At 43.0% G+C, this 18,527-nt stretch overlaps 1 protein-coding gene and 1 long non-coding RNA gene across 4 annotated transcripts in view; one reads left to right on the forward strand and one right to left on the reverse strand.

The window, feature by feature from the left end:
• CTNNA2 (catenin alpha 2) overlaps nucleotides 1-8,538 on the reverse strand; it is a 484,474-nt gene extending 475,936 nt beyond the window's left edge. For all 3 annotated transcript variants that reach the window (XM_059470196.1, XM_059470201.1, XM_059470200.1), the window contains exon 1: nucleotides 8,505-8,538. The gene's annotated coding sequence lies outside the window, so the exon portion shown is untranslated. The remainder of the gene's footprint in view (nucleotides 1-8,504) is intronic.
• Nucleotides 8,539-8,812: 274 nt separating this feature from the next.
• Nucleotides 8,813-18,468, forward strand: LOC132072278 (uncharacterized). The gene is made up of 2 exons (XR_009418301.1): nucleotides 8,813-8,888; nucleotides 16,214-18,468. It is a non-coding gene; the product is annotated as an uncharacterized LOC132072278 (long non-coding RNA).
• Nucleotides 18,469-18,527: the final 59 nt, after the last annotated feature.

Consider the following 18,527-nt stretch of genomic DNA (forward strand, 5'->3'; position numbering starts at 1 on the left):
AAAAACAGCTCTCCTCTTTCCTTTTCTTCACCTTCCTGTTCTTGCTGGGTATCAGATGTGACCCAGAAACAACACTTTAGCGAGGCCAAGAGTCCAAAACACACGGAATAAAATTCAGCTTAGATTTTAGGGGCAGCATGGGCCACCCATGCAAGGCAAGGAAGAGCTCAGCAGACCCTGCAGCCTCCCAGCAGCGCTCCTGCTGAGCAGGACATTTGTCAGAGCATTTTCATCCTGACTCTCCCCCTGCTCCACCTCGTCCTCCTCCACTCACAGCCTTCCTGAGGATTTCTTGTTCTTAGAAGTATTTCTGGGAGCATCCAAGCCCTGGGAATGGAGATGACGGAGATAATAGAGACGTTTAAAATTAGACTAAGCAGCTGTAACTCTGAATTTGCATTTCTGACTTGATTATAGTACGCACTGAAGACTATCTGCACAAGAATTAGGAAGGAGTTCATGTGCTGCAATAAAAATATGTGAATCTCTTTCACTTTGACCCCATTAAGGGGGAAAAATAAAAAAGATAACAAACGGCACTTTTACGGAAGTTGTTTCTTTGCTATTCTCTAACTTCATTTTAAAGAGTCACCCGTGGATTTTAATTGCAAGAATTAAAGTAATCAGCTTTCCTGTATTTTACAATATATTTTCCTTATATTTTACTATTCTCCTGATTACCCTGGATTTTTCTCCTTTCATATTTTAGAACTTATCCATTTTATACCTTTCCTTACAAGTCTCTACAGTCTCTTATCTGAACAGTCAACATTTGAAACCATGGGATAACAATTTATAAAGCACTTTGACAAATTCTCTATCAAAACAAGCACAGATGACACAATTTTACTTAAATATTCCGTCACAATAAAAAAAAGTTAGAATCAATCTTGTTCTCTTCTTGTAAAAATAAAATAACCATTTTCATAGTATGATTGTTTTACAGATATGCAGAAGAAAAAATAGTATTTGGGTTCTATATTCAAAGTGTCTCCACAAATATCATGAAGAATTAACCACGAGTAACTTATCACAGCTGGTAATTTTATATCTGGAAGGAAGCCTGATAACAACATTCAAGAAAGTTAGTATTTAATGACAGAGGATATCACACCTATTTTCTGTTGATTTATGTTCATTCATTTACATTAAAATATTCAATTACAGAACCCTCTGAATTAAAGTTACAGAAAAGTGTTGAAGAAGAAATTTCACTATCCCAAGAAGTACAACTAAATGTTTTTCTAGAAATAGCAAAGGAGAAAAAAAATACCTAATTACATAAGAACAAGTCCCTCACATTATCTGTTTGCAAATAATTCTTATGTTTCCTTTTGAAAGAGTTTATTCATTTTTCTTTGTGTGGATCCTCTGGAAAGGACACAACCATTGCCACTGACATGATGGCACTGCAACAGAACTAAAACCAGTGCTGACCAACATTTTACAACATTTTTTAAGTGCTTTACTCCACAGTCTAACTTAAAAGTTCAGTCTCTAGGAAAAAGCCTTTTGGAGTTTCTTTTGATGCTTGAAAAGACATAGAGAGCTGATAAAAGTGGTTTTGTCAGCTCTGCACAGGATGGACACAGCTTCTGTGTTTAAAGCATAAGGAATATTTCCAATTGATGCTTTCCTTACAAGAACAACTGAGAGAACTGAGAGATTCAGCTGCTCCTGCTGTGCTGAATGGGCTTTAATGGAGAAATGCCACAAAAATGAAATATGCAGGAGTGAGTGGGTTTTGTTAGTAAATAACAGCATATTAAAAATTAAGCTTGATTAGTTGTAGAAAAGGGCAAAGTGAACAATCCATTTAGAAGCTTTAAGTAACTTAAAAGCTTAAGCCCCATTTACAGAAGTCACCTGGGCAACTGGGAGCCTCCCCTGACCAAAACCACTTCCACTTTTTGTGTTCAGAATTTAAGTTCCACTTACACTCAAACTGCCTTCCATTTGAATATTCCTGTCTGCATTAAGCACATTGTAACATATGCTTGTTGCTTTTTTAATACAAAGCTTCAATGAAAAGGACAAGTCCACAGGAGAAAGAAATGTCACATAATAATGACTGTAACACCAGTAAAAACAGCAGAGTGGAGTATCTACAAAAACATCTTTAAAATACTCTGAACACAGAAATTCTTTTGTGTAACTACAAAATGTACTGGTTTTCTTACCTCTCAAATGCAACCCCTGAGAGATGGTTTTAATGTTACAGGATTCAGCTTCCCTTAACTGAGCAATTCTCATTACTTAAGAAGCCTGAAAACTTGGGCAGTCTCTGCTGCAACGTTGAAAATGTCTCTCCACTGTTCTCTGTAGCAGAATACTAATGCAGGGGCTGATGTGGCTGAAAAGCACAGCTAGACAAAAAATATTCCAAAGGAAAAAAAAAAAAGAAGAAAAAAAAAAAAAGCCTGGCTATCAGAAAATGCTGATTCAGCAGAGTTGAAGTACTCCAAGGAAAGGTGTGCTTTGCCCATACAACCAAAGAAAAACTAGAGAAAAGCTTTCCTCTTGCCCCTTAAAAAGTCAAAATGCTTTGTCTGATGACAGCACAAGACGTCTGAAACAATAAAATGCGTAGGGGGGTGGGGGGAGTCCTGCTAGGGGAAAGATTGTTCCTTTTGCTGGCAATTTTAAAATTCACCTGTTTGTTTATTGCCAAAACAAAAAATTATTCAAAACACAAGGAACACAAAAATCCTGCCTTGCAACCAACTGTACTGGTAACTGATGGTCACAGCAGTTTATTTCCCCAGAGCAGCTGATCTTTTGTTGGATAAATATGACTTGAACCTATGCTTAGTGTTTGGAAACATTCAGGAAAGCCTTTCTGTAACCAACCAGCGCTTGGAACCAGATATCAGTGCTCACTCCATGTGTGATGCTGAGGAAACCATGGGAAAACTGAGATGTGGAGCTCTTATCCAGAAACCTGATACAAAATTCATTTACAGCTGCAGAGTGCTGAGCCTGCCCAACCAAAGACTTGATACAACAGTGTTATCACTCTGGGATATATTTAGATGTACCATGGATCCCTCTAAGACAGTAAGAAGCAATGCAATAACTTAAAATCAGAACAGAATCATGGAATGGTTTGGGTTGGAAGGGACTTATTTAAAGACTATTTTGTTCCACCTCCTGCCATGGGCAGGGACACCTTCCACTGTCCCAGGTGGCTCCAAGCCCTGTCCAACCTGGCCTTGGACCATTCCAGGGATCCAGGGGCAGCCACAGCTGCTCTGGGCACCCTGTGCCAGGGCCTCATCATCCTCACAGGGATGAATTTCTCTGTATTTCTTACTTAAATTTCCCCTCTTTCAGTTTGAACACATCACTCATCCCGTCACTGCAGTTCCTGATGAAGAATCCCACTCTGGATTTCCTGCAGCCCCTTCAGACACTGGGAGGTGCTGTGAGGTCTCCACACAACCTTCTCCTCTCCAGACTGAACAATCCCAGCTTTCCCAGCCTGTCTGCATGGGGAAGATGCTCTCTGGTCCCCTTAGCAACTTCTTGGCTCTCCTCTGGGCTTGCTCCAACAATTCCATGTCCTTCTTATACTGGGGGCACCAGAACTTAAGAGTGGTGTTAACAGCGCTTAACAGAACTTCCAGTGGTTACAATACCAACCACTTTTTTATATAAAAAAAACTGGTTTCTGGTTTTTTGTTGTCACTTCAACCTTTCTTTTTACAACAGTCTTTAAAAAATCCTGTCTTTTATCCTTCCTAGCGCTGCTCAGGGCAGGCTGGACTCAGTTCGCTCCCAGCCAGGTTCAGGTGCTGTGGATCCAGCTGGAGGATCTCCCCCATCAGTACTGGAGCTCCAGAGAGGAATGAGAGCCTCAGCTGCCCCTGCTCCCTTGGAAAGCTGTGCCCCGGCAATGCTTTCACAGCACTCAATCCCAACAAATGTAACAAATGCAGTGTTTATACGAAATCAACAAGTTTACCTTAGTCAGGAGTCGCTCTCACCCTCCTGTGAAATACAACTTTCTTTTGGTAACTTTCATCTTCCCATTCTGGTCTTTTTCACATCTCCACCTTGCATCTCACCTAAAGCAGCTCTAAGGGAGCAATTCCTACAGACCTGAGCCACAAAACCTCCCATCAAGTTATGTCCTAAGCATGCCACTCTAAAGACTAACAGGTTAGTGCTGCTACTCTTCATTTCTGCACATTGCCCTTCTCATTTCCAACTGCATATTGTGTTATTTATTTACTTCTGCTTCCCTGTGAGTGAGGCACAGAGAAGCTGTGGCTGCCCCTGGATCCCTGGAAGTGTCCAAGGCCAGGCTGGACACTGGATCTTGGAGCAGCTGGGATAGTGAAGGTCCCTGCCCACGGCAAGGGATTGGACTGGATGAGCTTTAAGGTCTCTTTCAACCCAAACCATTCTGTGATATTTTTTTTATTATTTCTGTATAGCTGCCCTTCATCTTTCCATGGCCATTTGATATTATATCTAAATCCAAAATATTCCTTTGCTTTATACACCTGTGAACAAACTGTGGAACAAGTGGACAAAGAGTTCAGCTTTCTGTAGCCAAGCCTTAGAATAAACTGTATTAAAAGCAAAGCCCACTCACCTAAAACGTAACAAAACATCTTTCTGTTGTTCTAGAAAGGCAAAAAAAAAAAAACAATCTCATGCTGGTGTGTTCAGACAGCATGTAATACCTGCAAGGCATTGTCATAACTACTACAATTTGGCCACAAAACAGATTTCAATAAATACTGTGGTTATAATTCATATGTAACAAGAGGAAAAGTGTTAAGGGACGAAAAAAATCATACTTTTTGAAAGAGTAGGTGTAAAAAACTAATAGGTGAGGATGAAGACATTTCTTGGCAGTAGGAAAAAAAAAAAGCAAAGGGGAACTGCAGGAACAAAAGAAATCTCAGCTGTCACACAGGTGTGGTGCTAAACAGGGACTCTGAGCTACACCAATAGTGCAAAAGGGCAGATGCACTCAAAAAGTAATTCTGCATGTGCAAAGAAGTTGATGATTCCCTGGTACCTCATGAGAACATTAATTCTTTTTCCATCTCAGTGTAAATACCATGTTAAAACAGCGTTACTCTGCAGTAAATATTATTGGTCAGCAGGACCAAAGATCACCATGGAGAAGCACTCCCAGAAGTGTCCAAGGAGTTCTCTGTCCTTCCAGCACACATTTTTAGGAATTTTGAAAATCCTGGGGTAATTCCAGCAGTCTGAATAAACATTTAGGTTACAAATATGCTGTGGCTGTAACCATAGTAAGGTTAGAACAATGGCAGTTCTGAATAAAACAGTAATTTAAGAGAAATTATAGGGGGCTCAACTGATACCTCAGAACTCTGTAACAAATAGTAGGAAGTAAAATAATGAAAGCTGACTTTCTAAAATGATTGCTACTTCCAATTGGCAGAAATATCTGTCTGCCTGTATAAACTTCTCAGGCATTAGTGCAGTGTTCTGTGGGAGCCTGACAACCAAACAGAACCAATTAAACTGGTGAAGAACTGGTTAAGTGACACCTCAAAAAGAAAAAAGAGCAGCTTGTGAGAAGAACTCATCACAACATAACTCAGATTATCATGGAGATCCACAAAGGAGAGCCACTACCACAAAACACCTTTTCAATTATTTGTAAGTCCACACCATAAATCATGACATAATTTGCACAAGTATAAATTGATAGAGTGCTACATAAATGAGATAAATCAGTTCCAAAAAGCCATCAGGAGTGTTGGGTATAATCAATCAATGCTAGAAACAAAATGTTATTTAAAAAAGCCACGTACAAAGTTGTAAAGCTGCAATCAGGAAAACTCATGCCAGTCTAAGGAATGATGAACTCGTTGTGGAAAGAAACAATCCTGCAAAGGGTTTGCCACAGTGAGAGTACCCAGAGAAAAGGAGATCAAAATGCAGGGCTGCAAATGAAGGTTTAACATGTAAATGTGATGCAGAGGCAGGAGAGTAACACCAGAGAGGTAATATTTAAACACACAAAACATTCCTGAGACAAAGCTCTGGCGTGCTGCATCCAGCTCACGTTTTCATAAAAATGCTGAAAAAGTGGATTTGAAAAAAAACAATCCCCAGAAACTGAGTTGTGAGGAAAATGCATGCAGTGAAAAATTTGAAGAATTTCAGCTCACTTGGTTTTTCAAGTAGAAAAGAGAGGGAATACTGAGTTACAGCAGATAAATACTTCCATGGTAAGAAAATACTTTGAGTTCTTCAGCACAGTGGAGAAAGGCACATCATTAACCAGTCACTGGAAGCTGAAGCCAAATAACTTAATAAACAGCAGATCCTCTACCTCTCACTGTCTTCCAATCAAAATTCCAATTTTTCTGGAAAACATGCTTCAGCCAAATGCACGTTACTGCATTCAAGAGTAACTGGGTGAAATCCAACTGACTACAGCAGTCAGGGGTCAGAGCAGGAGATCTAATTGCTTCCTTTGGCTTCCAAGCCTCAGTCTACAAATACTCCTGGTTTTCAGTGCTTCAAAGGCATTTCAGTAGTACCATGCATGCTCAACATTAATATTAAAAGAGCTCTCAGCAAATCTGCATGAATTACAGTTGTATTTCCATGTAAGGGCTCGAGTGACACTGGAGCTTTCCTGTTGAGGCTTCTGTCACCAGCAGAGCCTATTAATGGAATTACAGCTCCCTTGCACCCAGCTGAGGTGGTGTTTCTGTAAACAAGCATTTACACAATTGAGCGCAGAACTTCACCCTTCATGCCAGTACTTTTCCTGCTCTAGAAAGAATCCCGTCTGACCTGGAGTATGAAAAGGCTGATACAATGCACTGTATCAATCACAGGTAAGAAAGGAAAACCAGCAGCATTGTAATAGCCACAAAGCCAGGAAAATCTGGTGTTCACATCAGCAGCATCCTTTAAGCCTGCCCGTGTTTATGCTCCTCATCCACCTGGCACTCCAAAACACACCAGCACTCACAGCAGTCTTGACAAATCCAACCTTTTTCAGGAATACATGCCAAGGTAATGGACAACACACACGTTAGATATCCAGGCTCACAGAGTTGTGCTGTAGCATCAGCTGCTGTGCTATCTGTCAATTTCTAAAACAACAGGGGAGCTGAAACGTTTCTATCCTGGTGAAGAATGAACTAACTTCAAATTCAGCAAGCAGAAGTTTGAAAAGGCTGGAATTGTCCAAAGCACCGCCTGCAACCAAATCAACGCTCGACAGGAGAGAGCCACAACCACCAAGTGACAGAGAAAAAAGAACCTTAGAAGAACAACCCAGGCATCACACACAGCCAGCGAGACACCAGGGACGGCACTCACCCCTCCAACCTCCAGAGAAGGGAGTGCCTGCTAAAACCCGCGGTAAATATGTATAAAAGTTTCTTTCCCAATGCCCTGGCACTCGGATATCCCGCCGAGCATCCCCAACGCCACCTCCCAGATGGGCACGGCAGCCAGGCAAGCCTGGCACTCCCCATCACCACCGCCACCACGGCCGAGAAAAACTTCTCCCACCCCAAGGAGCCCCACAAGGAGACACTCGGGCTGCCGTCGCTTTTCAGCCAGCATCCCCGGGGCTCCTCGCAAAGACAAAGCCACGCTTTAAACTTTCGCCGTTCGCCAGCGGAGCGGATCCTCTGCCGGGAGCTGGCACCTCTCGGGATGTGCAGCGGGGGCTCGGGAAGGTCTCAGAGCCAGGGAGAGGCGTGGAGGGAAGGGATGGGGATGGAGATGGGGATGGGGATGGAGGAGGTGCCCGCAGCCCCCTCCCCGCTGCCCGCGACCCTTCCCCGCACACAATCGGAGCAGCGGCGACCGCAGAGCGCAGGGACGCACAGGGCGATGGATAAAAGGGAGGAAGGAGCCTCCAACGCCTGAAGAAAGGAGAATAATTTCAAACAATGCCCATCAAAAAAAAAAAAAAGAGACAAGATAATACGGAGCCAGGTTTCACCTCGAAGTGATGGCGGGTAAATAGATGAATAAGTGGAACAACACACCTTTGACCCTCTCTTTTCTTCCCTAAATATAATCCCTCTCTTCCCATAACACACGCACCACAAAATGACCATTAATTCAAATCTATTCTTTACAGGAGGGGGGGATTATCTCTGTGACCGACTCTGTCTCTTTCCCTCTCCGGGTCTTTCACTGCGCGAGAATTGAAATTGCATTAAAAAAAAAAAAAAAAAAAAAAAAAAAAAAAAAGAAAAACCGGAGGGGGGGTGGGGGGGAAGGCAAGATTATTATATCTGGAGGGTGCGAAATGTGGGCACGGGAAGAGGGAGCCTGGGGGATGGGGAGGAGTAGAGAAAGGTGGCTAAGGAGAGAAGAAAGGAAAGGAGGACCAGGAAGCGCAGGGAATGATGAGGGGAAGGCGAGATAAGGGGGAAGGAGGATAAGGAAAGAAGGATGAAAGGAAGGAGGTCGGGAGGAAGGATGAAAGGGAGGAAGGGATGAGGGGAAGAAAGGAGGATGCTTTGCCCTGGCCTCACCTCAGCTCGGTGGGTGGGGGTGGGAGAATCTCTCGCCGCCGCCGCCGCCGCCGCCGCCGCCGCCGCCTCCTCCTCCGCCACCTCCTCCTCCTCCCCAGCAGCGCCGGTCACTGACGGGCCGGGTGTGGGGCGCGGCTCCCTCGCCCGGTCCCCGCCTCCCCGCTCGCCTCGCTCCCTCCTCCCGCCGCCGGCCCGAGCCGCGCTCGCTCGGCTCTGAGCGGAGCCGGGCGCTGCCGCCGCGGCCGCCCCGCCACAGCCACGGGGGGAGGAGGCGGCAGCGCGCCTGCGCCGCCGGGCGCTGCCGACGAGGGAGGGAGGGATGGACCCGCCGCTTTCCCGGCTCCGGGGCCGGCCGTGAGTACGGAGCGGGCACGGCTGCGGCAGGTGGGGGGCTGAGAGCGGGGCACGGGCGCTGCGGGAGCGGGGGACGCGGCCCCGGGGCGGGCGGTGCGGAGCGGGAGGCGCAGGGGCGGCGGGAGGCACGGGAGGGATGGAGAGGCTGTTTACGAGAGCGGGCTGTGACCGCACGAAGGGAATGGGTTCACAGTGAATGAGAGTGCGTTTGGATTAGATAATAGGGAGAAATCCCTCTGTATTAGGGCGGTGAGGCCCTGGCACAGGATGCCCAGGGTAGCTGTGGTTGCGCCATCCCTGGAAGCGCCCAAGGCCGGGTTGGAGCGGCTCGGAGCGAGCTGGCGCTGTGGGAGCTGTCCCTGCCCAAGGATCGAGATGGGCTCCGGGGTGCCCTTCCAGCCCAAACCACGCCGCGATTCTCTGCAGGCAGTGCCGGCAGCGGGGGCTCTCCGGGCACAGCCGGGTGGCCCGGGAACAGCCCCGGGAGCTGTGGCAGCAGGGCTGGGACGGGGAGCTGGGAGCGCTCTCTGGGAGCGCCCCCGTCATGGGCCCGAGCGCTGCCTCAGGCAGGGGCAAGGAGGAGCGGTGGGGTGTGGATGGACTGTCAGGACTGATCGCAGGAGCCTCGGTTCTCCTGTTCCCTTCAGCTACAGAAACTCTGTGTGTGTCTTTCTTCCTTGGGTGTTCGGCAGCTCTACCTGACAGGAGGGTGTAGGGTCCCAGGGAGCCACCGACAGGATGACAGGTCACAGCCTTAAGCTGCTCCAGGGACGTTCAGGTTGGACTTTAGGAGGGATTTCTTCACAGAAAGGGTGGTTGGACATTGGGATGGGTTATCCAGAGAGGTGATGGAGTCATTCATCCCTGGAGGTGTTTAAGGAAAGACTGGAAATGGCAGTCGGTGATGTTGGGTCAGGGCTGTCCAGGGAGGTGATGGAGTCATTCATCCCTGGGGATGTTTAAGAAAAGACTGGACGTGGCACTCGGTGATGTTGGGTCATTGGTTGGACTCTATAATCTCAGAGGTCTTTTCCAGCCTAATTGATTCTGTGTTTTGCTGATTCCGTGCACCAAATACCAGTGTTTGGTCCTCTCTGCAGAGCCTTGCACTTTCATTTCTCCCTTGCTCATCCTACCAACCTTATTTTTTCTTTTTCGCTACGCTGGCAGCACCTTCTGCTGTCTCTCTTGGCCAGAACGTGCTGCCACCATCCTGCTCCAAACCCCTGTGGTGGAGGAAGATCCCTGTGGAGCGTGGGTGTCACCAGGGGATTTTGCCATTCCCATATGAATCCCACTGACATTCTGTCGTTCCAGGCATCCTTTGCACCTCTTGTGGCATTCATCTGCTTCTCTGGCTTCTACAGAGAAACTCACAGGCAACAAGGAGGGGAGGGGGAGGAGTCCTCCCATGCTTTTATACCTTTGCTTGACAGCTTTAGGCTTGCAGGGATCTTGCCAAAACAATTTCCCTGCCTCAGCCTGTATGGGAATGATGCTAGTGGCACAGGTGCCTGATGGGCCTCAAGTAGAGGCAGCAGTTTCAAGTCTTTTTCTTGTCTTTTCCCATATAAAAATACAGTCAGGATCATTTAAATATGAATTGAAATGTGACCAGATGCTGCATGGCACATACTTGGTGCAGCCGTGTAGCTGGAAGTAGTCACAGTCAGTAGTGTACAGAAATACTTGGAATTATTATAGTTAACATAATTAATTAATATATAATATAATTCTATAATATATATTATATATTATAATATATAATTATAAAGTTATATTTTATATAATATATATTATGTATAATATATAATTATAATTAATATAATTAATATAATTAATATAATTATTATAACAATATCAGGTGTGAACAGAGACCATGCTAGGCTGACCTCCCCTTTATGAAGAGATGCAAATTCTTGGTGCAAGGCAAATTGGGGGCTTAGTTTGTGCTTTACTAGGTTTGCAAGTGGCACCAAATTATTTTTCTAGGTGCTGTTACTTTCCTTCCCACCCCGTTAATGGGAGGTGTGTGATATTAGGAAACTTGTTACCTACAGACCTTCTGTTTCTTGCCTATATTTTTGTAATCCAAATGTTTTGGATTGCTGGTTCCTCTAGGTAGGGGCAGTGCCTTCCTTTGGATCTGGCTGATGCATTGTGAATATTAATGGCAGCAAGGAAAGTTCCCAAACAGAACATGGTAAATTACCTACTGCTTTATCACCCTGCATTACTTTGCTAATTGAATGTCAGCGAAATGTTCCTCCAGGCATCTGACTGAAATGAGCAGGAGCTATAGTGTACATGTAAGACCACAAATAATAAATAAGCATGATAATGAAAAATAGCATTTCTCCCCTTCACCAGTAGCAAGGCTTCAAATGCATCTCTTGTAAATTTGAACCTAAGGACTCATTCAGCCGGTTTCGTATGTTTTTGTTTAAAGTGTGCCAATTTCAGAAATAAATGAGGTTACTTACCTAGTCCAGATCGCTTTTATGTGAGACAGAAGACATGGATTGCTGGACTGTTGCTAAGAGATATCACAGAATTCCATGAAGAAATCTGAAGATCTGGAAGCGCTCTATGAACTTACTTGTTTCATGGTCCTGAAGGAAGCTCTGTCATTTCTTTCTTTCCTTAAGGTTATTAAGTGACTTTTAAAATCACCTTTCTTTTTATCACTGTCTCAAAGAAAAAGAAGAAAACTGAATTTGATACCACTAAAAACTTTGTTTACTAAAAACTGAGGTAAGCTGCTAAGCTGCTTAGTGAGTGAATGTAGCTCACACCAGCCAGGGGAGGCAGCTGACAGCTCCAAACAAATGCTTTTAACTCCATGGCATCTCCCACTGCCAACATCCAGGTACAGAGAGAGAAGAAACATCACCAAACCATTGGAGATATTGGGGACTTGGACTAGCAAGACAGACAAAAGGACCGTTCTGCTTAAGGGAAATATGCATGGATGCTTTTTTTTTGCCTTTTTTTTAGTTCTGTGTCAACTGTGGAACTTCCTGTCAGGATCTGGAACCCATTATTAGGTGGGTTTTGTGCAAGATGAACCCTCTGCTTGTGCCCATTGACCTCCTGTAGGTGAATCAGTCCTTAGCTATGGAAAAGGCCATCAGGGAAGGAGTGGGATCATGGATGGAACTCTGTAAGGACAGAGGGACCAACCAGAAGGAGGATGCACAGGAGAATTCCTGTTGTCTTGTGAGCTCTGGGGACACTTCACAGGATAAACATTGGGGTTCTCTAAGTGCATTCCTCTTGGAAGAACTCAAAGCTGTTTGGTCCTTGGGATAACAAGGAAAGGAAGTCAAGGAAAGGTTAATTTCTCTGCTCAAGGAACTGCTTTGGTAATTGTGGCTTTACAGGCTCCAAGGGTATCTGTCACACAGCAAATTTCAGCACACAGCAGTCTGGTTTTCAAATGTTAATCTGTAGTTTGCTGATGTCAGACAGATCTGAACTTCTTTTTTTTCCCATTTTTTTTCTTGAATAACATCATTAGAAAGGAGGGACCTTGACATGATGTAGTGTAGTGTAAATAATTTTCTTCTGCCTACCGTTAAAATCCAGCAAATACAAATTTTCTCCATAAAATTACATGTGACGTGTTCTCTGACAAAGTTACTTTGATAGTGAGGACAACAGCCCAAAACTTTTATCTTTTCCAGCATGCCAGAAGAATTTACATTGAGGATAGATCTAAAATTAAAGCATGTTTATAAATATAATCACAATACTATTTCTTCATGCTGATTCTAGCTTTTTGTCTTTTTTTTTAATGTAAAAATAGTTTGTATCTTTTTTTCCCTCACAATTTGTTTACCTGGACATTTAGCTTTTGCTGTAATATCTGTCACATAATTTATCTCTTTTTTCCCTCTGTTTTCTTGGTATTGTACAATACTTAGATGCAAGGAAAATACATCTTCTTCAGTTAGACTAAATATTTGACATGTTCTCAGTCTTACAATAGCTTAGTCTGCTTCTTGAAGTATTACAAACTGGTTTTATCTCTACATTTCACTCTTGTAGACCATAGCAGGAATTTTCCCCCTTTCCCCAGCACAAAGTCTCAGCATTGTGTCTGTGTACACACAAAAAAACCCTCCACAGTTTTACTCATCTTTTCTGCTGTAGAACTTTCTTCTGCACCAAGAGAGACCATTGCTGAAAACCATTTTGATTGCTTGCTTCAAGAACTTTTTTGAGTTCTTACATCTTCTGTTATTATCTCAATACCTCTGTCTAAATGGGCTTTTTAAACCACCTGATCCTGAATGCATTTTCCTATTTGTACAGCATTTGTGCTTTAGTGGAAAAGAGAATTTTGGAGAACAGGGAAACCAAGACTAGTGAGGGCTTTGAAGGAAAATAATCATTTAAATGATATCTAAGTGAGAGAAATTAAGGAGGATCTATCTCACAGGCAATTCAGACAGACTGAAAGCTGTCTGAACTTGGAATACTTGAAGGTGGAACTTGGAATACTTGAAGCTTCTTTTAGGCCCAGTGATGTTTAATGACAAACTCACTTGTTGCTTTAATTTAGATAATTGGCTACCTGTGCTGAAGGGAGGTTGTCAGCAGCTCCCAATAGGTCTTTCAGTGCCTTGTATAATAAAACATTTTGTTTTGGACTTGACTGAGTGGGCATAAATAACCAGGGATTGACTAACATCACTCCCTGTCCCTGAATACATTTGAGTATCTGAATTTCAGTTTGGGTGTGTCATTTTTGACAATGTATTGCTCAAGTAAATGTGTCAAAAATATTTCCTGCACTGAATATTTCCTACTGTGCTGGGTGTTCCATGAGCAGCACAGTGAAGCCTTCCCAGCCTGCACGATATTTAAATTGGGTATTTTATGGAGAGTCACTTTTCACTGTCTCATTTTCTGGAAAAATCCCTTCACCAGGATTTCTCTCCTGAGAAGCCTCAGAAAAAAAAGGAAAACAATATTATCTCATTTGCTTCTCCTGTGTTTTGCTGCTTTGAAATGTGGTTGTTTATCCAACATGTGCATTGTTTTGACTTAATGACCAATCACAGTCCAGCTGTGTTGGGGCTCTGGCGAGAGTCACAAGTTTTTATTATTATCTTGTTAAGCCTTCTGTAAGTATCCATTCTCTATTCTTCAGTATAATATAATATAATAATAAATTAGCCTTCTAAGAACATGAAGTCAAATTCATCTTTCCTCCCCACGATGGGGGACCCCAAAAACACCACAGTCTCTTGCAGTTGGGCTGTGACACAGAGGCCTCTGCCACCCCTTGCTCTGGCTCAAAAGCACCTGCCAGGCAGAGCATCCTGGGGCTTAGCCTGCCTCAGACCCCTGAAGGGACTTGCAGGCAAGCAGCAGATGCACTTTGTTTGGAAAAAAACCCACAGGGGGTCTGTCTGTTAATGCCAGAGAGGATGGGGCAGATACCTTCACTGCTTTCAGAAAGCTGGATTTAAAAGTTCAGAAGAAACACAGAGAGTACACCTGCTGTTTGCTGGTGTTGGACTTAGATCAATGCCCACCATAGCTGGCTGTTAAAAGGCCTTTTCCTTAAATAGTTTCTTCTGAAAACCATAGGAACAGGCTTTAAATTTTGTTGAAATTTTCCTTTGAACTTCAGTTGATGCCACCAATTATCAGAGCAGGGGGTTGTGTGTTAGTGGAGATCATCTGTCACCTTTAATTGCAAGGACACTTTGCAGTAGATTCATTGGGTCTCTGTATTTCAAAGGAGGATAGAGAAAGAGGGATTTAGAAGTTTTGCATATATTCAGAGAATGTGATATAAAATTTGAAATATTCAGTTCAAATGCCATAACTCCTTTTTCTCACATTTATAAAATGAATATATTTCTGTCTCAAAGACTGAGACTCAGGAAAATGTATCTTCTCTGCTCTTCTTCAACAACTAACTTGACTTCTTAAAAGCTGCCTCCATTTCTCTTACCTCAAACTTTCTTAATTGTACAAATATCTGAAAAAAATCATTTTCTTTCCTCCAAACCCCTTGTTCAGACAAGCATCTCTTAAGCAGAGAGTTCTGTTTCCCACATTGACCCCCACCTTGGAGCTGTTTGTCTCCCATCTGTTGTTTGTAAACACTTCATGCCTTGTGCTGCTGATGTTGTTAGCTCCTTGGAAAACAACTTCTATTTTCTTATGTTTGCACACTGCATCAAAACAACAGGAAATCTGTCCATGCCTGGGGAGCCCACGCAACGCCAGGATCGGTTTTTTTTCTTGCTGGGGATCTCAATTAAGGAAACTTGTCAGAGGTAAACAGTGATGATTTAGCTGTAATTCAGTGTGGTTCATCTGTGCACAGAATTTGTGTTCTGGGAGTCCTGGCCAGGAGGAAGAGCAAGGAGAGGGAGACACCAGAGGAGGAGGGAGCTGGGCTGAGTGTGAGAGAGAAGGGACAGGAGGTGGCAGAGGAACGAGGCAGAAGGTGAACAGATTAAGAACTACAGGATGGATTTTTGGCTCATGCCTTTGCAGAACTAGTTAAAAGTTGTCTTCTGGAACTTCCCTGTCCCTAGAATCCCTTTCTTTTCCCAGCCAAAGAAAAGCATAGGGAGAAGGATTGATACCCAGATCTTAATTTAAGATCTGGGTATCAATTTTTAAGATCACAAATTAAGATTGACTTCAGAACTGTCGGTACGAGGGGCAGAGGGGTTTCTGTGCTGCCATGGCTGCACGTCCAGGTCAGGATGTCCAGTTCTGCTCTTGAAGAAATCAGCCGATAGATTTGCTTCACTTCAGGGAAGTTACTGCCCTCAAACCTTCTGCTTTTTCCACGATTACATCTTGTTGTGCTTTCTACACATTATTGAGAAGGAAAGCTGTCCAGTACTTGCTTATCACAGTGAAAATTGCTGGATTCCTCAGAGTCCCAGTACTGTTTTTCCATGTCCTGATTATTGGGCTAAATTTTGATCCTTTCTCAGGCTTTATTATACAACCTCCTGTTGCCTTTAGGAGATTTATAGAGGCAACAGATTTATATAAATCTCTATAAATTAGATTTTTATAATGTTGCATGTTGGTAGTCTAGAACAAGAAACTTGGGTTTAAAAACTTTTCCTCTTGTTTATAGTTTCTGTTTGCTCTACATTAATGGTTCTCTGTGCTTAATCAAGGGTTAAAGCAGATGGTTGTGACGTATTGTTTCCTAATGAGAAGAAATGCAATCAAATGTATTTTCTATCTTTTGAGCACAAAGCAGTGACCAAGATTTTTTTACTTACAATAACATTTACAGGAATTATTTCCCATGTCTTAATGAATGTAAAGACCTTTCTAATTCCTTTTTTTTTTTCTCTTGACAGAAGCCCAAGACAATGCATCCTTCCAGTAACTCCTGTAAAAATGCACAAGAGACCTTGAATAGAAACATGGCCTGAAGAAAGTTAATGAAGTTGTTAATAGTCTGTGTCACATATGAGAAGACTGTGGATGGTTCTGGTTTCTTCCTTCAGGCCTTGATGAGTCATGAAATTGATAGAAAGCTAATTTTTCTAATGGAGCAGGTTCTGTGAGTAAAAGAAGAGGAAAAAATCAAGGAAAAACCTAAAATACAGACATTTGGTGACAAGAGCTACTACTGGTGGTGACCAGTGTGTTGTAAGCTGGAATTTTCATGAATCTTAATGGATGTTTTGACCTAATTTACAGAGTCTTCCTTGTTAATTAACTTTTTTAGAAAGGTCAAACCCTTTTTTCCAGTAAAGGTCATGTACTTCAACTAAGAAATCTTTTCTCATTTACAGAACAATACAGAAACACAAAATTCAGGTGTTTTTCATTCTGAACATATCAATGGATCATGAGCAATATGCATGGAGTATTTCGCACCCCTTTGCCCTGTCCTCATTAAATAATTCCTTTTTGTGTTTGTGTATGTGGGTGATCCCAGGGTTTTACAATTATTCAGCAGCCGGCTCATCCACTGGAGCCTGGAGATGGAGGTAATTCCACACAAAAGGAAAATGACATTCCAGGAACCCACACGGACCTAAGAATTGTGAGAGAAGTGTGAGAATAATGCTCCTTGTAAAACAAGGGTGCCACATTTAGATAAAAACCTCAATTTCAGTATCAGAAATGCTGTAAGCATTTCAGTTCATTGAAATGTTCATTGAATTATGCAGCTTTATTGCTTCTGAAAGTGGTTGTACCTCTTGGTCAGGCCAAGTGGTACCTAAGGGCTCACTGGCCTTACATAAAGCGCACTGTCTTGGCTTGGAAAGCCAGGTGTGTGCTAAGGAAGGCAGGAGCTTCCCCTGGAATGGAGAAAAGGAACCCCTCACCCCCCAGATTGCTGTAAATTTTAAATTAAGGGACTCTCAGGCAGCAAAAGTTATAGGAGTAGGAATAACAGTTCTTTAATAGGGAAGAAAATAAAAGGATAAAATAAACAGTGCAGCACACTAGAACAACACTGACAGAGTCAGAACCCAACCTAACACCCTGTGGGTCAGGGTGTTGGCAGCAGTGCCATTTAAATTGTGGCTCAGCCCTCCTGCAGTGTCAGGGGTGGTTCTGCTGGAGCAGGGATCCTGTAGAAAGGTGCAGTCTCTTCCTCTGAAGATCCAGGGGCAGAGGCAGCTGCTGTTCCTCTGGGGAATCCAGTGGAGAAGCCGTGCTGGTGTTCCAGAATCTCCAGATTGTATCTGGGTAGCAATGCTTGGCTCCTCCCCCTTGGCTCACATCTCCCAATGGGATGCTGTAGTTCTTATCAGCCATGCAGTGACATTCAATGGCTGTTATCAGCAGATGTCTCCTCCCGAGGGAGGAGTGATTGTGGTCACTCAAAGAGAGAGATAAGGCAAACTGCCCACTTGACAAAAGATAATCTGCCATAGAGATGGTAACCGAATACATCTTGCTTTGCAATCTGGAGCACACACCTAAAACAGGAATGACACTGCTGGAATATTGAGATTTTCAAATCATTCTTCCTATTTAAGTAACATCTGAATGAACTGCCCCTTAAAAAAGCCCCATAAAACCTAAAGAAAGAAAGCAGAAAAGGCTTTTTTATTGAGTTGGTGAACCTGCTCAGAAATACTGAAGGGACACAGCAAACCAGTGTGGTCACAGGACTTGCACTAATGTGGAGAGAAAAAACTACCAATATCCTAATTGGGGAATTTCTCTGACAGGAAACTAGGATCCATTCCACTTCATGATTTCTTCATGCAAACCACATAAAATATTTTATAAAACCTGAGTGATTTCCATAACAGAATTTTGGCAATTTAGAGCAAAACATTTTGCTGTGACAGTTCCTACAAATCTTTTAGCTTTGTTTTGTATTATAAATATATCAAAATGAAGCCATTTCTGTTCAAATAAAAATTTTCCAGGCTTTTAAAAAATATTTTTTATTTGCCACAGTTAAGATGAAGACTGATTTCAAATGCTGTAACTTAGATCTGCATAACCATAAACCCACAAGGACATAGCTTTAGTCTTATAAATAAGTAATGTCATTAGATACAGTATTCTTATTTTAATTGACTCTGTTTGCTACTCTGTATAACAGTGATTGAAAAATAAAAGTCATTTAACATTGGTGAAACCTTTTCTAGTGGTTTCTGAACTGGAAGTCCACAAGCACCAGCCATTGGCAAAAATGTT

This window comes from Ammospiza nelsoni, chromosome 4, assembly GCF_027579445.1.
Source record: "Ammospiza nelsoni isolate bAmmNel1 chromosome 4, bAmmNel1.pri, whole genome shotgun sequence".
Lineage (NCBI taxonomy): Eukaryota > Metazoa > Chordata > Aves > Passeriformes > Passerellidae > Ammospiza > Ammospiza nelsoni.